Here is a 7,952-nt window from a genome sequence, read left to right as displayed (position 1 = left end):
CGTGTCTCAGCTGCTTTTAACTGTTTTATGAACCAAAGCAATTATAAGACGCTGGTTGTTGCACGAGCGCAAATAAATCGATTCTTTGTTCTGTATTTACTTTGCAATATATTAGTCAATATCCATCATGACTATGCTACTTTCACACCTAGAATCATTGATTGTTTGAAAGATGAGGTCATAACGTAAAAAATACCATTACAAGTGTTCGTGTGTGTTGCAATTCAAAACACCTACATTTAAAATTACACAACGGCATTCAGTGGTGTGTAGCCTGTCATTTTGAGCAAAAACCCCAGGCTAGAGAAACCATTTTCATTAACAATGAAGTACAAAAGGGTTATATCCTTAGCTAACATACCATATGTAATACTAAATCAACCGTGAGTGCTGAAGATAAGACTGACAGCATATAACCATCGCGCCAGACCTTCCGTTTGCGCGTGTGTAACCTTTTCATATTCCCGATAAAGAGTTATGTGTAAGTTGCCTCCCTTGAACGAAGGAATTGAGAGGCTGACCATGTAAAAGCTGAGATTTCCTGTAGAAACATTTTAAAGTTCAGTCTATACAATATTAAATAAAATAATAAAATGTTATATGTATTTATAGCTGTATAGTTGAAGTTTGTTTTGTTTATTTGTTTTAAAGAACCCCACCATCTTCGAATATACTCTACATGATAAAACCCTAAAATCTGCTGAAACTGCTAAGTACCTTGGAGTAACTATCTCAAAAGATTTAAACTCGACCCATCACGTTAATAAGATAACCTCAAAGGCAAAGAACGCTCTTAGATTCATACAGAGAAATATCAAAACTCAAAATAAGAAAATAAAAACCACAGCCTACTTCACATGTTAGACCCCCAACTAGAATAATGCTCTTTAATTTGGCACCCTTGGCAGAAACATCTTACTTACAATATAGAAAGTGTCCAAAGAGCTGCGGCTAGATATGTTTGTAACAACTATGACTTCCAAAGTAGCGTAACCCACATGTTAAATGATCTTGGTTGGCCCTAGAAAGCCGCAGACTCTAACCCTCCCTCATCTTACTCTATAAAATTCAGTATAACCTTGTTTACGTTGACCATGACCACCTCACCCCTACCCGTAACCTGAACTTCCTGATCCCTCAATCCCATACCCAGTACCACCTTAACTCCTTCTTCCCCAGAACCCTAAGGCATTGGAATAGCCTCCCATGCCAGGTCAAGTCCAGTCCCAGCCTAGATATCTTCAACGATAGGCTGGTGACAGTTACATTCTAGCCACCCTACTATGTTTTTAATCTTGCACACTTTGATCTTTGATCTTTTAACCTGCACTAATATCTTATTTTTTAACACAGTTTTCTTGACTGCGCCTCCCAGTTATAGTCAGAATTGATTGCTCGGGAGTAACAAGTAGACGTTGATGTAGATCTAGATATGTTTCCAATTCTTGCTTTAAAATAAAAAAAAGCATGTGTGAGGCAAAGGGAATCCGTGTCATTTCATTAATTACTGCGTGCTAAACAGTTCAATTGTATTCCAGCATGATGAAATAAACTACAACTACCTTTTTCAAAAATTATTATTCTTAGTTCACTAAAGCGCACTCAATTAGTTCACTTTTAAACGAATACTATTTTTAATATCCTTAATTAGTTAAAGCACACTACACATGTATATGCATACACTGACATAATAACCAATACATAATAATGTCTGAAGTTTTGATCATCAAACGCGTAGACACTATTACTACACCGTAGTACAATTGCAGTACTGTGACATCCCAGCAAATCGTAGTACAGGTGAAGTGCTGTGGCATTTTCAGCATACCGTAGCACAGTTACAGTGCTGTGACATTCCCAACACACCGTAGTACAGTTGCAGTGCTGTGACATTGCCAGCATACCGTAGTACATTGGCAGTGCTGTTGCATTCCCAGCACACCTTAATTCAGTTGCAGTGATGTGACATACCCAGCAAACCTTAGTAGAGTTGCAGTGCTGTGACATTCCCAATACACCGTAGTACAGTTACAGTGCTGTGACATTGCCAGCATACCGTAGTACAGTTGCAATGCCGTGAATTTCCCAGCAAACCGCAGTACAGCTGAAGTACTGTGACATTCCCAGCACATCGTAGTACAGGTGCAGTGCTGTGGCATTCTCAACATACCGTAGTACAGTTGCAGTGCCGTGACATTCCCAGCACATCGTAGTACAGTTGCATTGCCGTGACATTCCAAGCAAACCGTAGTGCAGCTGCAGTGCTGTGACATTCCTAGCACATCGTAGTACAGTTGCAGAGATGTGGCTTTCCCAGCAAACCTTAGTACAGTTACAGTGCTGTGACATTCCCAGCATACCGTAGTACAGCTGCAGTGCTGTGACATTCCCAGCATACCGTAGTGCATTTGCAGTGGTGTGGCATTCCAAGAACACCGTAGTTCAGTTGCAGTGCTGTGGCATTCCCAGAACACCATAGTACAGTTGCAATGCTGTGACATTCCCGGCATACCGTTGTACAGTTGCAGTGCTGTGACATTCCAAGCAAACCGTAGTACAGTTGCAGTGCTCTGAAATTCCAGCATACCGTAGTGCAGTTGCAGTGCTGTGACATTCCAAGCAAACCGTAGTTAAGTCGCAGTGCTGTGACATTCCAATCATACCGTAGTGCAGTTGCAGTGCTGTGGCATTCTCAGAACACCGTAGTACAGTTGCAATGCTGTGACATACTCAGCACACGGTAGTACAGTGGCAGTGTTGTGACATTCCCAGAACACCTTCGTACAGTTACAGTGCTGTAACATTCTCAGCACAACGTAGTACAGTTGCAGTGCTGTGACATTCTTAGCACATCGTAGTACAGTTGCAGTGCTGTGATATTCTCAGCACACCGTAGTATTGTTGCAATGCTGTGACATTCTAAGCACACCGTAGTACAGCTGCATTGCTGTGACATTCTCAACACAACGTAGTACAGTTGCAGGGCTGTGACATTCTCAGCACAACGTAGTACAGTTGCAGTGCTGTGACATTCTTCATCATCATCGTCATCATCATCATCATCATCATCATCATCATCATCATCATCATCATCATCATCATCATCATCATCATCATCATCATCACCATCAACAACAACAAAATTATCAACAGCAACAGCAACATCATCATCATCATCATCATCATCATCATCATCATCATCATCATCATCATCATCATCATCATCGTCGTCGTCGTCCTACTCTTCCTCTTCCTCTTTCTCCTCCCCCTCCTCCTCCTCCTCCTTATCATCTTCTTCTTCTTCTTCTTCTTCTTCAGCATAATTTTCATCATCATTTTCATCAATGCCAAATACAAGCCGCTACTTGAGTGCCGACAACAAGGATGGAAGAACGTCGCAGTCGAGGTTGGTATTCTGGGCGTTGCCGGTCAGTCACACTGGAAGGTCTACGATGTACTTGGCATCACTAGAATGGCAAGGAGACGGACGATAGCAGATGCCTGCAGGCAAGCAGAATCTGCTTCAAATTGGTTTGGGCAGATAAGAGAGCAGCAGTGGATAGCTAATCAGTCTATGGTCGAGATTGGATTACCCTCGAACGTCGCACCTCCGGAAGATGTCGTGGACAGCGCCGAAACATTAAGTAAAGGAGTACTCCACCTGAGGACGATGCATGGGCCCCATCCATTATTTGTATTGGTGTTGGTACAGAGCATATATGAAGGTTATTGTTGGCAGGAATTAAATATGTTTAAATATGTTTAAATAAGTGTCGATTTCAAACATTATTTAGGGTTAATCATAATAAAATAGCCTTACACAAGTTCATAAAGATATTGATAAGAACACAAAAAGAAAATGTGCTTTAAAGTGCCTATGTTACAAAGTTTATTTAAAGTATTAAATAAATGTAATTTATTTTGTGTTGTGGTGATTAATTCTTTTATTTAAAAAGCATCTTTTTGTGTTTCTGTCTCTTCTTGTTTGCATTTAAAGATAAAATTGTTAGACAATGATATTTCGGAATTAATAACGTGTGCATTGTTTGAATTAGCTACAGTCAAATTGCATAATGATATAATTGCTAAATTTAGTTCAATGTTTTCTAACCTTTCTCACTTAATGTTATTAAAGTTGTTGATATACATCCACATTTTTTTAATGAAATTACAATCACAGAATACGTGAGTCTTCGTTATTGAGTGCATACAACAGAAAACGCATAATGTTGACGAACGATATTGCATTTTTGAATGTAAGTATGGTTTGATAAAATGGGCATTGGTAAATTTATAAAGTTGCACTACTTCAACATCGCTGCAAATAATAATACAATTGTCTGATATTGTATGACAATCGATGTGTATGCCTGGCAAATGGAACAGTGGCATAGCTAGCAAAAAGTGCAAATATTTAATTTCAAATGAATTGTGTTGTCTTTATAATAATATGTTTTTAGATACTAACCGTTTTGCCTGCACCAGTAAAAACATATTTATCAAATCTTTATACTGAGATATTCTTCTCAATTGAATATCTTTTTATTCGTATTTGAAAGATCGTGTAGCACAATTATGTTCTTATCATTATTGGTATATTAACAACTCTTTGTTCTTTTGATAAGCGGTCATGTAGCAAAGGAACCGCAAGGGCGTTAGGGCTCTTCGTTTGGCTCCTTCTCATTCAAACTCCAGATCAATATTAAGTGGACTTCACACAATTTTTAATTAATTTTTAAATTCAGGAACAATAATAATCGTTAAAAGGAGTTGAAATAATAGCATTTATATCCGTAAACGATCACATTTGATATGTGTTGCATGCTTTCAAACGATCGCTTTACTTTATTAAGATCATATATACGCGACAAAACATACAATACTGCAGCATTTATTTACGGCGCATGACATAAATCGTGAAATAAATCTATCATCACGAGAATTCCCTCGGGGGTGGAGGGGGAAGTAACGACAAGGTTTCTGGTGATTACAGTTTTACAACACTTGAATGTATGCTTTTCTACTATTGGAACACATTTCGAATTGATCGTTATTGTTCAAAATTGACAAAAACTTGTTACACACTTGTATCTGTGTGATATATCACGTCTCCAGATCTTTAAAGAACCTATTTAGAAGTGTAAATAAATAAACGTTTTTAAACCAATTATGAACAGGCGGTTTTGAAACCAGCCAGACCCGGCTAGCTGAGATTTAACCCATTTATGCCTAGCGTCTAGAAAGAAGGTCTGGCAAACAGCGTATACCCAGATGAGAAGCCGCATGATGCGGCGTCTCATCAGGGTCTATGATGTTTGCTTTAAGGAATTTCTGTAAGAAATATTCTATATTCTAAATATAGAAATAAATACAAGACATCCCAAATTTTGGAAATAAATTGATCCAATTTAGAAGCATAGGAGAGTCCACTAAGCATAAATGGGTTAAGAACGCCTTTCTGACAATTCGAGTTCCGAAGGCTAAAACACCAGGCAGAAAGAAGAACAAAACCGCCTTAATAAGTTACAATTCAGGGGCATATTGACAGTATTTCCGCCACAATTCATACATACATTAAAACATTAATATTCCAACAAGCAGATTTGTATCTAGTAACAATGTTAAATTGATAAAATTGTTAAGGAAAATGAATTTAATTCCAGTTTTTCATACATTCCTCCAATTTCAACTAATGCTTATAAACTTACGCACCTCTTTCAATGTTTCACATTTAAAGGGGCACGTATAGCGCCGCTGCGTATAACGGTATCTCATACGAAATTCATTCATACTGAGTTTACTGCTTGTACAGATTATCCCGCGTCTGCGAAAAATGTCCTTTTCAGAATATATAAATAAATCATTGTGTTTCAAGCATTCATTTAATACATTATTTTAAAAGAAAACACTATTTTCAAAATAAAATACTGTATTTAACGTCTAAATGTGTATTTGAATGCGGCGACACATCCAAGAAATTCATTTTTTCTGGATGAAGCGGTGATCATTATTTAGACGGCATGTACCGGTAAATCATTACATAAAATTAGTTATTGCGTACGGCAAAGGGGAAAAATGACGAAAATCAAACGTGTATTGTCATTCCACTCTATTTAAAACACAAACTAGATGTGTCAAAGACACGAAACCGCCACGACACATTTAGGTCATAACGCTTTATACGTTTGAGCACATTCTACCTATCAGTGAAACGGAGATTAGGGACCGTAGGTATGTAAGTCAAGACCAATAGACAAATGCAACGCGTTTTAACCGCCCAGTACCATGTATACACGTCTGTTTAGAAGAACAACAAGATAAGAAAATAGTACAGGCCACTGTTGGCCTCCTCGTGTTATAGTAATCCGCAAACCGTTAACCCATTTATGCCTAGCGTCTAGAAAAAATGCCTTGGCAAACAGCGTAGACCAAGATGAGACGCCGCATGATGCGCTGTTTGCTTAAATGAATTTCTGTATGAAATATTCTAAATATAGAAATAAATATACCAGACATCCCTAATTTTGAAAATAAATTGACAATTTAGAAGGATGGGAGAGTTCACTAGGCATAAATGGGTTAATGGACCCTAACCCTAAGCGGACTGCTTGGGAGTCTCACGTTGGCCGGTAATATAAGTTATATTATACCGCACATTTTAGCACATTCATGCTATAATAAATTAAGTATATGTCATATACAGTTATAGATCATGTATACTGATTTAGTTGGCAGAAGAAAATCGATGAGACAATAATATGACAATATGCGTTGTGCTTTTGCAACAAAGGTACACGTATCAACCACGAGAGCTAAGCGGACACTAAGACAAAATGAGTCGCGTTCTAAGAAAACTGGGCATAATGCATGTGCGTAAAAGTGTCGTCCCAGATTAGCCTGTGCAGTCCGCACAGGCCATTCAGGGACGACACTTCCCGCCTTAATTGGATTTTGGCTAAGAAAATACTTCATTTAAGCGAAAAAAGTGATAAAGCGGGAAGTGTCGTCCCTGATTAGTATGTGTGGACTGCACAGGCTAATCTGGGACGACACTTTACGCACATGCATTTAAGGGTGTCACGTTTACAGATTTTTCTAAACGTTTAAACGAAATGAAATAAACGAAACGTTACCGTTTAAACGGTATCCCTATGTCCTTTTTAAAAGCATCAGTACCATCGCATTTCCAACCCGAAAATAGTATTTTATTTCCGGAAGTAATATTCAGTGCATATCCCATTCGCGCAATGACGTCATATTAAAACCATAAAATATTATAAAACAGAGCATCCGAATCACCACATGTGTATTCGTCATTCTGTAAAAACAATTTAAAGAGAGTCGAAAATAATGTAAAATCAATGAAAAATACGGTTTCCGAAAACGACACTCCGAAACAAATGCACGTATTTTGCATATGAAATACAATGCGTATATCGTTTGACCGCAGAAAATGAAAAACCAATTAACTAGCAAAAACGTAATCAATATATACATTGGTTAAAATATTGCTTTTCAACATGCTACACAGTGTTTGACTTGGCTAATCAATCTCTTAAAATATTTCAAGATGGCGGCATATGCACTGTTTTGTTGCCAAGTTGTAAGATTTACGGAAAGTAGCGAAGATTTTCCGTTAGTTTCCGTTCATGTCATCGATATACTTCGTACGGCTAGTCGGCTACGTTATTCGCACCCCAATATTTATTATATTGACAATGACTGTCGTTTGAACGTTTACTGTTTTGGTAAACGTTTTTCAGCAAAACACGAAACGCGACCGTTTAAACGTTTAAACGTGACACCCTTACATGCATTATGCCCAGTTTTCTCAGAACACGACTCAAATAATGCCTAGTTCTGGGAAAACTGGACTTAATGCATGTTCGAAAAGTGATGCCTGCCCCAGGCTTTTAGCCCAAACTTGATTTTATGTTGAACAGACTTCTTTT

Source organism: Dreissena polymorpha, chromosome 9 (genome assembly GCF_020536995.1).
Source record: "Dreissena polymorpha isolate Duluth1 chromosome 9, UMN_Dpol_1.0, whole genome shotgun sequence".
NCBI classification, from domain to species: Eukaryota; Metazoa; Mollusca; class Bivalvia; order Myida; family Dreissenidae; genus Dreissena; species Dreissena polymorpha.
The sequence above is the reverse complement of the archived record's forward strand: the minus strand, read 5'-3'. Positions refer to the sequence as shown.